The sequence below is a fragment of the Panthera uncia genome, chromosome F1 (assembly GCF_023721935.1).
Source record: "Panthera uncia isolate 11264 chromosome F1, Puncia_PCG_1.0, whole genome shotgun sequence".
NCBI classification, from domain to species: domain Eukaryota; kingdom Metazoa; phylum Chordata; class Mammalia; order Carnivora; family Felidae; genus Panthera; species Panthera uncia.
Window position 1 is genome coordinate 22,061,151 of NC_064813.1, and position 15,216 is coordinate 22,076,366.

Here is a 15,216-nt window from a genome sequence, read left to right on the forward strand (position 1 = left end):
GCTCTGCATTGTCTTTTGTGTACATAACCTGTCTTCCCTGCTCAGCTCTGGATTGGCTGAAGAAAGGAATTTTTACTTATCTTTGTTTCTTCTGTCACACCTAGGAAAGTACCTTGCGTACAACATCTCTCAGCAAACTCATTCCTTCAATTTATTCATAAATATTTACGGAGATCCTACTATGTGCTGGGAACTGTTCTAGACACTGAAGATACACAGGTGGGGAAAAAAAAAAAAAAACTCCAGCAATCTCTGCCCTCATGGAGTTTCCAATGGAGAGTGGAGGGAGGTCTAAACATAGATGAGAAAGAAGTCCAGGCCACAGCATCAAGAAAGTCCTGTAATCAGCCATCAAACCATATGGGAGTCAACAGTGAAGCCCCTGTCACTTTCCACTTCTTTCTGTCTCCTAGCTTCTGCTCAGTGAGATCCATGGATGTATTCAATTCCAGAGGCTTACCCTAAGGGAGTTTCCAAATTCACACAATCCTAAGACAAGATATACTTAATGCCTCGACCCTCACATTGCAGCATCCGTATTGAGTCATTCTCACTGCTAGGATGTTACCCAATACTGACCACTGGTTTTTCCATATTATGTTCCAATTTGCCTTTATTGCTAATCAGATACAGCTGACATTAGCATATAAATGTCATCTAACATTATCTAAAATGTATCCTGTTAACAGCAACGTGTAAATAAGGAAATTGTTTTAATCTCTTTTCCTATCGACAATAAATTGAATATATATTTGGGAGTCACAATAGGATGAGCACTATATAAGAGATTTGAAAGCTATTATCAGGCTACTGGTATAAAATTCTGGGAACCTCCTCCCCATTTAAAATATTACAAGCATCCTTCAATATATGGTGACTACTTTTCAAGCATTAACATGGTAGAAGGAGACGTCACTGACCACTTTACAAAGTCAGCTTAGCATATAGATTGACAAATCTGTGTTAGTAACTGCCTATAATCAGTTCTTCTTTTGGGTCTCTCAACTTTCCATTCTGTCCAGATAGTGACACATTCCATGATCATGCTAGACGCCCTTCCTTAAGCAGGGAACAAAATGGAATTTTTCTGGTCAAGGCAAAAGACTTCCTTACTCAACTGGTCCCAATTTTCCCTTATGTCAAACTTAGTCCATTAATTCATGTCTGGATTCTGACTCCTGGATACATTCATTACACAGTCTCATGGGCTCAATATTGCTAAAGAAAAACAGCATTATCACAAAGTTATGGAATACACAGTAGTATGTGAAATTAATAATAAACAAATCAAAGTGGTATTCTGCAATATAAATAAATAAATAAATAATTTCGCCAGGAATTCCAGACATCTGCAAGTCTTAGGTGGCCAAGTTGCAAGAAGTGACAATCTGTAAGAATAGCAACAGCCTCAAAACTGAAGGGTTGTTTTCACAGATAAACAGGTTGGTAAAGCTAATGGCATTACTGTTAGTTACACTTCATGGATTAGCGTATGTGCATTTTTAAAGTTAGAGAAAACAAATAATTGCATAATATGGTCACTAACTTGTACGGAGCACACTAAGGTCGGTTTTTCCCCTAAGTTACATACCTAAAATAATAAAGTTGGCAGTAAGATCTATACCTCTTGCTTTTAAAAATGCTTTTAACACTAGCAAAATCACCCCCACAGCAAATACTCTAAATAATGGAGGTAGAGATTTGAAATTCCTATTCAAAATAAATTCACTCTTTCATCTACATACTCCCTGGAGTGCCTTGTACGTGTGAGTACAGTTCTAGGCAGTGTGGATGATAAAACATAGCATCTACTTTCAAGAATCCAAAGTAACTATAGGCACTTACAATCCCATAAGGAAAAATAATAACTTGTTCAATTTGCAAACAATTGATATGCCTGTTTTTTATATAAAAGAACCTAAATTCGAGAACTTGACAGGTCATTTCTCATCCCACTTAATAACTTGCCCCCATTTCCTCATGGTCTATGTCAAACAATATGTTAATTGCTAATTAGATCATTCTTGTGATACCCTCCTTCAAAATTATCTAGTGAGTGTTTTTGAGTGATCCATCAATGATTATAAGTGCAAAATTATTGAGGTACAAAGCTCTTTAATTTGCCATTGGTGTCAAGCATGTTTTTTTCTTGTCTAACCAAAAAGATTGTTCACTTTTTTTTTTTAGCAAGAAAGCCTCAAATTTTTACCCTCTACAACCCCTAAATTATTCTAGTTTTATAATAATATTTAATAAATACTAAGTGCAACACTAATTAAAAGACAACCTCCTAAGATATAATAAGTAGGAAAGATAAAATAGATGCATTTGTTGCCAAGTGAGTCCTCAGTGGCTAAATGACTTCACCAAACACAAAATTTGTCTTCTATTAATCAGATTACATTATTGTTAAATAAGAAGCATGAGCTTCCACTATATCTAGGTAGGACTGGGAGTGATTTCCCCAAAGAACTCAGCTTTAATTGTTTATCTATTAGTAGCATTTATTGTACTGTGAAAACCAGTATACATTGGGAAGTTTCCCCCCACCCCTGTCTCTAGCACTAATTTTCAGCTGTATACGAAACATGTTCAGAGAAACATAATCCATTTAAAAGGCAAGAGAATACAACAGTTAAGTCAGAGACTATGGTCATCAACGATTGTTTCAGAAGAGTACCCTATCAATTATTGGTTTAAGGGAAGAATACAAGACACAAATTTGAAATCCTCTTCTATTTTGAAATTGTCAGGTTGTGTATCTATCTCTCTTCAAATTAGAGGTTAAACTTGATGATTCATATCTAAAATTTCTTCTTCTGCTTTTTTGGAATTACAGCTTATCATTCAGAATAATATGCAGTATCTTCAGCAGCGAATCAAAAAGTGCCACAAATGTAGAAGTCATATGTGAGCCAGACATGCTCACATGAACTAACAACATCTTAAACTCCACTACTGGCTTCTCTGTGACTTTGAGTAAACTCCCTATCTTATACATCTACTCATCAATTCTTCACTACTTCCCCAGGATGTATCTAAGCTTGGTTTTGCAGCCATTTCTGTTTCATTTCCCGCTGTGTGCATTTCCTCAGTATACATTCAAGGTAAATCAAATGCAGTATAGCAAAATTATAACAATTTACAGAAGAGCAATCTCAGGGTTCAAATCCAAAAATAATGCAAAAGTATAAAAAAAATTTCTATTAAACTGTAAATTATGGTTTTATTACATATAGGCTGGTAAAATTTATGCTTCATACCATAATATATAAAATTCCTTATAAAATTATTCCCCAGGATTTTGGTCCTCCCACAGGAGTCAATCCTCTGGAAGTCCATTTGTTATTCAGCACTGGAATACAGCGCCACCTACTGGTAATTGTAGATACATCTTCTATATGCTAGACTTAACTAAATTTATTTTCATCAAAGCTGACCCAAAGCTATGTATCCTTACAAGAGTAATTAGAATTTGATTTTGCTTAAAATGTGTCCCAAAATAAAATTAAATAGAAGTAATTTTTCTAGTACACTGTTTCTATTCTGGCTTATTTATATTTTAACTAGGCAGTCAAATAAAGTCTCAGTAATTTACCCTGTTCCTATGCACCCCCATTTCAATTTTAATAAATGAACAAGATTTAAATAATTAAGTATATATACATTTACATATATGTGATTCATTCATTCACGAATATTATTAAGCACCTACCTTTTACAGACCATGTCCCATGTTAGGTTCTAGGAAACACAATTGAGCAAAGTAGAAATGGACTTACAGTATAGTTGAGGCACCATAATTAAACAAATCCTTATTCAGATATCACTATCATTTCAATCAGATGCAGTAAGGATATCATCAGGAAATGCTTTCATGAGGAAAGCATGTGAAAGTGTGCCCATGTACACTGGGTTAGAGAAAACTCACACTAGTTATCTCTATGAAACTACAGTATTGTGTATTTGGAAATTTTATGCTATGTATTTTCTCTCTTACATAAAAAAGGAGTTAGCACTCATTTCCAACTCACTGAGCACGATGCATATCAATGAAGGAATAAGTGTGTGTGGGTTTGTGAATATACGTAAATATATTACAAGCAAGTGACAATATTGGGCTAATTAACAGCTAGCGGATAACTAAATTGCCAAAAACATTTTCAATACTTTCCCTTAATTTATTCAATTATTCTTATTTCATGTACAAATATATGAACTGTTTGAAAAGCCTAATATCTGCACTAAACATTTACCTTTAGAAATTCATAATGTGAGGGGCTCAGTCAGTTAAGCATTGGCTCAGTTGGTTAAACGTCCGACTTCAGCTCAGGTCATGATCAGCTCGTGAGTTCGAGCCCCATGTCGGGCTTTGTACTGAAAACTCAGAGCCTGGAGCCTGCTTCCAATTCTGTGTCTCCCTCTTTCTCTGCCCCTCTTCTGCTCACACTCTGTCTCTCTCGTTCAAAAAAATAAATAAACATTAAAAAAAATTTTTAGGGGCGCCTATGTGGCTTAGTCAGTTAAGCGTCCAACTTCAGCTCAGGTCATGATCTCGCGGTTTGTAAGTTTGAGCCCTGAGTCAGGCTCTGTGCTGACAGCTCAGAGCCTGGAGCCTGCTTTGGATTCTGTATCTCCTTCTCTCTCTGCCTCTGCCACACTTGCAGTCTGCCTCTCTCTCTCTCTCTCTCTCTTAAAAATAAATAAATATAAAAAAATTTTTTTAATTTAATTCACAAAGTGGGCTCAGTAATGGGAAACAGATCATATATAGAGACCTAACTTCTAATATCTCAAATATTATGGGTTTTATAACCAATAGATAAGAAGAGAATGTGAAAAAGCTAAAAGACATTTCAAATAAGATCACTTTAATTTTTCTTGGAACTGCATGTGGCAAGACATCTTTTTTTTTTTAAGAAACAATCCCAGTAAGTCAAAATTATATTTATTTTTTCATGGCAGCTCTTAAAATGGTCCAGTCTCTTCTATATGTGTTTTCCACGGGTTTGAGTATAGGTATGCTTTTCAGTCAAACATATCAAATATAATAGTAAAATTATTTCAGTAGAAATATATTAAGAGGCTTGCCATTTGCAACAACGTGGATGAAACTAGAGTGTATTATGCTAAGCGAAATTAGTCAGAGAAAGACAAATATCATATGACTTCACTCATATGTGGAATTTAAGATACAAAACAGATGAACATAAGGAAAGGGAAGCAAAAATAATATAAAAACATGGAGGGGGCAAACCATAAGAGACTCCTAAATACAGAGAACATACTGAGGGTTGCTGGAAGGGTTTTGGGTGGGGAGATGGGCTAAGTGGACAAGGGGCATTGAGGAGGGCACTTGTTGGGATGAGCACTGGGTGTTATATGTAGGGGATGAATCATTGGATTCTACTCTTGAAATCATTATTGTACTGTATGCTAACTAACTTGGATGGAAATTAAAATTTTTAGTTTAATTTAATTTAAAAATCTTTTAAAAATGTATTGAGAGGAAATTGGCCAAATAATTTAGACAGGACATAGCAATGAGCCCATTCACCAAACACTCATTCCTTTCCTTCCTTATTATCATCACTTGTAATATTGCCCTAAAAATAACAATATATTACTAAGCAGATGTAAATTTTTTATAAAGTTGACCATCTGAAACAACTATGTACTACTTAGAGATTAGCTGATGGGGTTACTAAAAGCTGACTACTCTTACTCTAACAGGATCTGCTTTAAATAGAAAACAACTGACCTTCATAAACATTATTAAATCTGTCTCCAGTTTTCTGTAACATCACCATTTGTACAGAAATGCCCTAGAAATTAGTTCATCTCATTAACTGAGACAATCTTAAAATATCTAACAAGTGTTAGGAAGAAAAATGTGCAAAAATAATTCCAAGAAGGAAGGTCTTGTAGTTAATTCAGTACGTTCAGCATTTTCTTTCAATCTTTTTGTTAAACAATCCAGTGAAGGCTTGTGCTTCTGTGTTTATACGTACATTTACCTTTTCAGAGCAAGAGTGAGAGTGAGAGAGAGAGAGAGAGAGAGAGAGATCACACTGCCTTTTCTTTCCATGGGAAAGATCTATGGGAGAAACAGGTTACACCAACAGACCCTCACACTTTTTTCTGTTTCAAGTAGCCTGATAAATGGAGAATGCCACACATCATAGCCCTAAATAGATACGTGCATTTTAATAGAAGCACCCACTGAGGGCAGGACACACAGATTTCTTTGAGGAGCCTGAATAAGAGAAACTACTCTGTCCCTTAACAACCCCTGCTCAGATTGAGAACCCCAAATGACTTTTTTTAAAGCATTTTTTTTCAAAATTCTATAAAACTATTCCTATCTTAAGTCCTAAATGTAAGGACATGTGGAAATGAAATCAACAAATAGACTAAAACTCATGGATACACACAAAAAAATTGAGATTGAATTTCATGACACTTGAAAAACATTTCGTGACAAACTTAACTAGTTTGAGAGACTGGGGGTGTGGGGTGTTTTTTAATAAGCAAATGCAGATGTTGAGGGAAAAATATTTAGTTTTTTGACACTGTTCTTTGCTAACAAAATTGCAAATGTTTTCCATAAGCAAACAGTGTTGAAATGTCTGAATATTTTTTTTCTTAAACCACCACCCAGCTGAACTCTGAAAACGAGAATTTACTAATTTACTGTTAATGAGCTTATACATTTAATATTTTCTGACCAATATTTCTTTGTATAACTTTTAACTTATTTTCCATGCCTTTATAAATTTAAATAATTATGGGAGGAATTCATGCTCTTGCCATGTTGTACACACATATACACACACACAAACACACACTAAGTTGGTATTTGTTCAACTGTCACTCTTTAGGAACATATTGAAAGTTGTTCATAAACAGATTATGGGATGAAATATTTCATTTTACTCCATACAGCAGTTTGGACCCATCTTCATGCAATGTACAGAACTACCCATGTGTAAGTATTCACTGTCAAATCAGAAAAAATATGCAACAAGAAAAACACTGATGCAAGTATATTTAAGTTCCATTTTCAGTCATTACTGTGATACCTCTGAATCTTTTTATTGGACTAAATATTTTTTTCCCTTTTAAACTAAAAATGTTCATTGATTATATTTGATAAGTTTCACTTCCATCTCTTCCCATACTCTGTTTGCAGAATACAAAATTGTTCAATCAGTAGGACAACTTTCTAAATGCAGTTATAACACAGCAGCCCTATCAAAATACTAAGAATTCATGGATCAATGGAAACACTGACAGATGAAAGAGGACCCAGGTTGAATAATTTAACTGCAGACTATGTCTCTCTCCTCATTCCATTAAACAGGTTGACAAAGACTCTTGTGTTTCAGTGCTAAAACCAAAGTATCAAAAGATTATTTCTCAATTATCAATAATCCCTGAAAAGAGCTTCAATGATGAGCTTATCTTTCCAAGAGTTTATTTCCTCACCTGTAATCTCCTCACTAGATAAGACTTACAATAAGTTAAGGCCAAAGGAATTTCAGATTACAGAATAAGAATTGGTACCAAGGAGAAAAATAATACCATAAGGATGACCTAATTTCCCCAACAAATATTTTGAAGTTTCTACTGGGTAGTGGTAGGAGTTTGAAGTACTTCAAAAAGTATCTTAAACCTTTCAGAGTGGTGAGTAGTGACTGAAAGTAATTTACTATAAATCTTTTAAATGCAGACAAGATCTAAATACTTTTGGAGTACTTCATACCTGGCTAATCCCAACATCCATTTATCAGAAAATATGTTAAAATTCTACTTACTATTACTTCCAGAAATGCGAACTGTGCAAGGGTAAGGATCACCTTTTTTTAGCAACATTATTTTCCTATCTTCATAACCCAACCGAATACAAAATGCATAATAGGGACTTCAGGAATGCCTGAAACTATTACATATATGTATATATAATACCTATGAATTTCCAGTGATGTATATATATAATCACATGTGTGTATATATATATACATGTATGTATATAATCATATATACATATATACATAATTGTTAATGGAGTAAAGAAGAAGAAAACACATTTCATTAATCATGAGTACCTTAAAGATTCTTACTAATAAAGCTTAATAAAAGAGACTTTCAAAATTAAAATTCTTGGGGAAAACTGCCAAAATCTGTTTCCCAGAAAATGTCCTTAGTCTCCAACCCTGTCTGTAAAATGGGGTTTTTACTATGGTGAAGGAAAATGCTTGGCTCTTTCTTATTCTTAGACATATGTTAGGAATGAAAAAGATGTTAATAAAGTGCTTATATGTCCTTTGGGGGAAAAATTCTATACCATGTGGTATCATAAGGTAAGTCAAATATAATTTGAGAAAAGGTAATTACCCATTTGAATCCTTTGGCTCCGGATCATAGGAAAGGAGGGTGGGTATGTAACCTTGAACAAGTATCTGGTATAAATTAATAACTATCCATTCCAAAGAGCTAATCCATTACGTACTGCCTATTGCTATTTCCCTTGTGAATACTTTTGACTTTTGTAAGAGTTGCCCAAAAGATCCATGTTGGATGCCATCACATTATTAAGGGTCAAAGAAAGAAATATTGATCTGCCAAGAAAAATGGAACAGTTAACCTCTCATGTCATTCAGATGCCTGAAGAGTAGAGAAGGTCAAATGTTGAAGGATTCCCTTATTTCATATTGTTTGTCAAGTCAGACTGAACTATAATATGAAATACAGATGTACGTTTATTCCCACAAAAAATAATTTTGTAGGAAGCACCACAACCCATTCAAAACTTTAATAAGTTTCCATAACACAAGTAATAACAAAAACAGAAATAAATTGTCAGTTTTTAAGTGATCTTTCAATAATTATTTTTATAATTATTTGGAAATTTCAAAACAGAACTGTCTCTAAACATCCAAAAATTGGATCAGAAAGCTCCATGCCTTAAATGTTTTAAAGCAGAATATCTGTCACTTGAACATTTGAGCATACTAATGTTTCCAAGATATTTTAGAAAAATAGTAAAGTTATACCACTTAATTCGTTATCTCTTATCTTTCAGATTTCAAGGGGAAAAAAAGTCTTGTTATAAAATAATTTTTGAAGAAAGGATCCAAAGTAAAGATATAAAATTCATAAACATGAAGGAAGTGATACTAAAGACAGGAATGCAAAGTTCATTCTCACAAATTATAAATAATGTTGGAAGCTTATTTAAAGGAGATTTTTTGAATCCTAACACCAAAATAAAGTCACCCAAGAGTAGCCTTTTGGCTAAAACTTGTCTTACTCTCAAATATGCGTGTGTAAAAGCATGTGTGCATATGGGTGTACGTATCTGTGTGCACATGTGTATATCTGGTTTTGACTGTGTATGTATATGAGCAAGTGTAAACATAAACAGTGTGTACACACATGTATTTGTAGGTTAGTGTGTGAGTGTGCATGAGTACTTGTGTGAATCTGTGTATATGTATGTAAGTGTACATGGACACACATGTTTATGATGTGCTTGTGCGTGTGTACATGTGGGTACACATGTGAGTGTGCCAGTTCACTTTCCTCAATTAGATTTATTCTTCATGTTCTGAGAAGCAATCTTATTTGTGAACTATGTAGAATATATAACAGCTAAATAGAGTCAAAGTATTACATGCAACTATTGGGTAGAGGAGTGGCAGGATGATAAAGTCTGAATATTCACTCTTTGGTACCAAAATATAATCCTTTATTTTACAAGGACGATTTAATCTGCAACAGGAAACAGTCAAACTGAAGTCACACGGAAAAATTTCCATATCATTCAAGGTTTTTGAATGTTCCTAAGTCATTTAGATAAAGACTTTCTTCTAACAGAAAACCTGTTTTAGCTTCTCTTACAATCTTCAACATCCAAGTAGCTCAAACCATGCCTCTTTTTACGAATTACTATTGTAATCAAGTGCATGATTTTAAGTATTTTCAACCAGTGAGGAAAAAACCCAATTGTTTCACAGACGAAATGTTAAGAAAAAAAATTGTAACACAGGAAATGAGAATGGGAAGCCTTTCCTAACAAGGCTAATAAGTCAACCCTCTCAATATATTGCCTGCATCAAGCCACATCAAATAAAGTACACATAACCAAAACACAGTGGACATTTTACTTATGTACTCACAATATTACGGCAATACAAATCTTCAGAATGGGTTACATTTAATTTTCAAACTCTGAAACATAAAAAGACCCTTTCTAAGAAGACAATTCGCAGAAGAGAAATGAAGCAAGAAACAATGACAATGTACGTGAGAGATGCTTGGTAAATACTGCTGAATGAAACTTCTCCTGCTGGACCTGCTATATAACGTAAATCTGAGAAAAGCACTCCCCAGACAGCAGAAGCAGAAAGCGTACTGGCTAAGAATGTGGGCTCTAGAGTTAGACCACATTTAAATCCTCTTTATCTCTCTGTCCAAGCATCTAACCTCGTACTGCCAGTTTCCTCACCTACAAAATAATAGAACCACACTGTAGAGTTATTGTGCATTTAAATGAGTTAAAACAGTGATAAATGGTATGTAATAAGCTCTCAGTAAAAGATGATGATGATGATGATGATGATGATGATGATGATGATAAGTTTGTTGTGCTTGGATTCACTCCACAGTCACCTCTTACTTCCTTCAGCTAGAATGACTTTTCTACAATGGGGAATTTTTTCCCAAGAATAAAAACGACAGGATTCTCATTAGCCCATTTTGTTAATAGAAAATGAGCCATGCCACAATCATGAATATGGCACTAAATAGTAACGGTTAATGTACATATTTTGCGTGCACCAGCATCAACTCAACTATTGGCTCTACCAACACATGAGCATTTCAGGGAGAACACACACCTGACATGCTGTACTACCCACACAATCTTCAGGAATGCCTTTTGTACTTCTAACAATGGGTCAGACTTAGACATAGGGGGTAAAAGACAGAGACAAAGATTGAGATGGAGAGAGAAATAACATGTATGCTACAGCAAAATCCCGTTTTCCCAGAATAAATTCTCAAAAAGAACAAATGATTAAATTTTTTTCACAAAAATAAGATATTTCCCTAAGGATTTTTTTGAAGGAGACAAAATACACGTTCCTTTTTTGTTCTTTATTAATAATGAGGTATGACAAAAATCAACAATGCATCCCATAAAGTTTGGAAGTGTCCACCAAATTTTATCTGATAATCAGTTACTTTCAGTTCACACATAAAAAAAATGACAGTTCTACCTAAATGTTATTAGGTAACAATGACATTTTTACTATTTCCTAAGGTAAAATATTTGACCTTCAACCTCTCCACTTGATAATTGTGGAATGGGGAGTGCAAAACTGTCAGCTGTTCACTTCATAAGTATATTTGGGGGATTGGATTACTAATTAAAAAATACTTTGAAAATATGATACAAAATATTATAAATTCTACTATAATTGTAACTGTGAAAAGCATTTCAATGTCTTTAGAATAAGAAAGATGTAATTATATCTCACACACTTTTCTCATACCCTAATCTAAAGCTAGGTAAGGGAAACTCAACAGTCTACCATAAATTTAAGGAACATCTACCACCATAATAATTTTTCCCCACTGAAAATCTAATCGAAATGATTCAGGGTACAGTTTCCAATAGAACCTATCAGATGTACTATTCCTTCCAGATGCTAGGCTCATGCATTTCTAACCAATCATAACAAGTCAATAGGGAAATAGTATAGTTAAAAAAACAAAACACTCGGTCAATAGACATTACTTCAATACGATGCACATTCTTTCCAAAAGCAGGAATCTGTAGACTCACCATAACACTCTAAGACCCCTCTGAAGTTTAGAGAGCCGGGACTTAGGAAGACTATTAAAAAAAAAAAAAAAAAGAAAGAACTGCTACAGTCAGGACAGGAAACAATTAAGGCATAAATAAGAATTTTGGCAGAATCAGGTCAAAGTTAGGACACATTTAAGAAATGCCCTAAAGGTGAGACTAACTGATGAATAATGAAGTAATGGGTGAAAATGAGAGTAGGAAATGTATTTGATGATAAAATAACCCATTTTCAAGCACATGAAAGCTTTGAGTTGAAAGTCATAAAAGTGTTTTTAAACATTTACAACCAAATTTCCTAAGGACTTTGGGTTGTGGGGTTCCATGGCCACTCCTGAAATCTTCCAGGAGGTGAAGATGTACTATGAATGTGAGATCAATCAGCCTTTCTTTTTCTTTAGTCAGTGAAGCACTCTTATGATATTCACAAGAAAAAGATCTAGATATTTTAATTTAGGTAATAAGCATTCTGGAAGACTGTCAAACAGACAACAACTCAGTAAACATCAGAATCACGGTGACTTCACTTATAATGTGAAAAGCAGTCAAAGTTTCAGTAAGCAGATATTAGACCAACTGAGGGTGTGTTAGCATGATTTTTGTGATACTCAATGGCTAATTATTAGTGTCACTCACTTTTGGAATTATATAATGTACAATATCATACTTTCATTACTAAAAATTTACTTTGAAAGCATAGAGTATATGGTGTGCATTCTTTAGCAATCTCAATTTTCAAATGAACATAAAAAATACATTGGCTTTGGGGCACCTGGGTGGCTCAGTTGGTTGAACATCCCACTTGGGCTCAGGTCATAATCTCACTGTTCCTGAGTTCAAGCCCTGCATCTGGCTCTCTGCTGTCAGCACAGAGCCCACTACAGATCCTCCCTCTCCCTCTCTCTCTGCCCCTCCCTGCACTCTCTCTCCCTCTCCCAAAAATAAGTAAGTATTAAAAACACACACACACACTGACTTGCAAACTCTTGTGACCCACCTGGTTCAGGAAGTGTGGGAAGAGATAAATAAAAATTATGTCTTTTTTCTGTATCCATTCATGTATCTGGGGCTCCAACAGAGATATTTCAAAAATAAAGAGAAAGAATTTACTTCTGTTGACAGATAACTTAAGAATCCAAGAAGACTTATTCTGAGGACAACTACTAAGTGATAGCCAAGAAGCAATGACTAAAGTTTGCTGACTCCCAGAACCTTGGATCAGAAGGAAACTTGGATGTCATCTCTTCCATCTCCGTTTTATAGATGACAAAGCTGAAGGGTGGATTTACCCAACTTTTCACAACTAGTGGGCATCACAGGAGAGGGTCAGAATGCTTTAACATAAATGAAAAAGATGGGCATAAAAAGCAGTGTCTGTAGTATAAGAAAATTTTAAAACAACTGGAATTCTACTTAATTCTACTTTCCTCTAAGTAGGTATGGATGGACTATTCAAAAGTACCTTTTCTGCCTCATCCTTTCTCCGTCTCATTCTTTTTATTTATATATTTTAATTTATTTTTAAATGTTTTTATTTGAGCTTTACGCAGTGGCAGTATCGTAGCCAACGAGGTTTATCCGAGGTGCGATTATTGCTAGTTGAAAACTTTTCCCAATGTTTTTGAGTAGAGTTGACATACAATGTTATATTAGTTTCAGGTGTAAACATAGTGATTCGACACCTCGGTACGTTTTGCTGTGCTCTCAAGTGTAGCTACCACATGCCGCCATACAACGCTATTACAGTACCGTCGACTATATTCCCTGTGCCGTATGTCTATCTCATTCTTTAAATGTTGGAAGAACATTGCTGCTAGAAATCTGTATTTCAACTCCTTTTCTTTTTCCCACCCCAAATTCTTTTGGAAGGTAAAACTGACTGGAAAAAAATGTTACCAAAAACAAAAATAATGGATCTTTCAGTTTAAATGACCAGATGTTGCCTCCATTCCACAGATAAAATATTCATCTTTGTTTCTATAGACTTGAGTTACAAGAATAAGTGTTTATAATGAAATTCCTTTATAGTTATAAAAATGTCTGTCTTTCTATCTATCTACACACACACACACATACACACACACACACACTTGAAGAGGATTATGAAAGTTAAAGTATGTGTACAGGAATTTAGCTTTCTTTTTATTTCTTATCTCATCATTTTTACTCTCCTAAATCATTTCCTCCTCATTTCCTTGGTTCTGCTAATTTTAGTGAAGGCACTTAATAAAAAGGGCATTTCTTTTGTGTAAAGGTCACTTTGGGGGTGCTAAGAAGTTCACAGAAAATTCTGACATTCCTCTTCCTAAAGTTTGGTGCAAATACGCAATCAAATTCTAGGAAACAAAAAGAAAAAATGAATTCCAAACATGCAGTAGGAGCCTTATTTTCTGGATTATTCACTCTCTCTACTATATATATTTAAGATTGATCTCCTCTCTCTTTCCCATTAGATTTTTTTTTCCTGCCGCTTTTTTTTTAAAAAATTGAGGTATAATTGACATGCAACATTATATTAGTTTCAGGGATACAACATAGTGATTCAATATTAGTATACATTGTGAAATGATCACCACAATAAGTCTAGTTAAGAGCCATCCCCATACATAGCTACAGACTTTTTTTTCTTGTGATGAGAACTTGCAAGATCTACTCTCCTAGCAACTTTCAAACATGTAATACAGTATTATTAACCAAAGTGGCCATTAGCTCTTAAATCTTTCAAATTTCTCAAATTTAAACAAATAGAAAAACCACCTCCCTGTGCCCCTTATTCTCCTTCACCACCTATTTTCTCTTCTCCTCTATACACAAACTTGTCAAAATATTTGTCTATGCTCACCATTCCCTCATCTCCCCTTGAAGCCTCAAATTTTAGCCAAATTTGGCTTCTTCCTCCCAACACTTCACCAAAAGAGCTCTGGGTCAAGTCACCAGTGACTTTCATCACACACTCAATCAAATAAGCGCTTTTCAGTCCACATCTTGAAAGATCTCTCAACAGCATTTGGCATGACTCCCTCTATCTCGAAGCACTCTCTCTGTCCCTAGTGACCTTGACAAAATATTGTCCTGATTTTTTCCCTCCTCTTTTATCATTGTTTCTGGGTGTCTCCATTACATGTTCATTCTTCCTTACTTGGCCAGTAAAGATTCTGCGGTTCTTAAAGACTCATCTCTAGGCCACCTTATTTATAGTTTCCCTAGCTGATCTCATCCATGCCAATGAGTTCAGTTCAAACTTATGCAATGGTGACCCAGAAATGTACATCTCTAGTCTACACATTTACTAAAATGTCTCTATGTTACACACGGTTCAATATGTAAAAGAAATATTTATGATT

The 15,216-nt window shown here is 34.6% G+C and overlaps 1 protein-coding gene and 1 pseudogene across 1 annotated transcript in view; one reads left to right on the forward strand and one right to left on the reverse strand.

Annotated features, from left to right (window-relative positions):
• HMCN1 (hemicentin 1) overlaps positions 1–15,216 on the reverse strand; it is a 463,881-nt gene that overhangs the window by 390,471 nt on the left and 58,194 nt on the right. The window lies entirely within an intron of this gene.
• LOC125926071 (uncharacterized) lies at positions 13,411–13,566 on the forward strand (annotated as a pseudogene).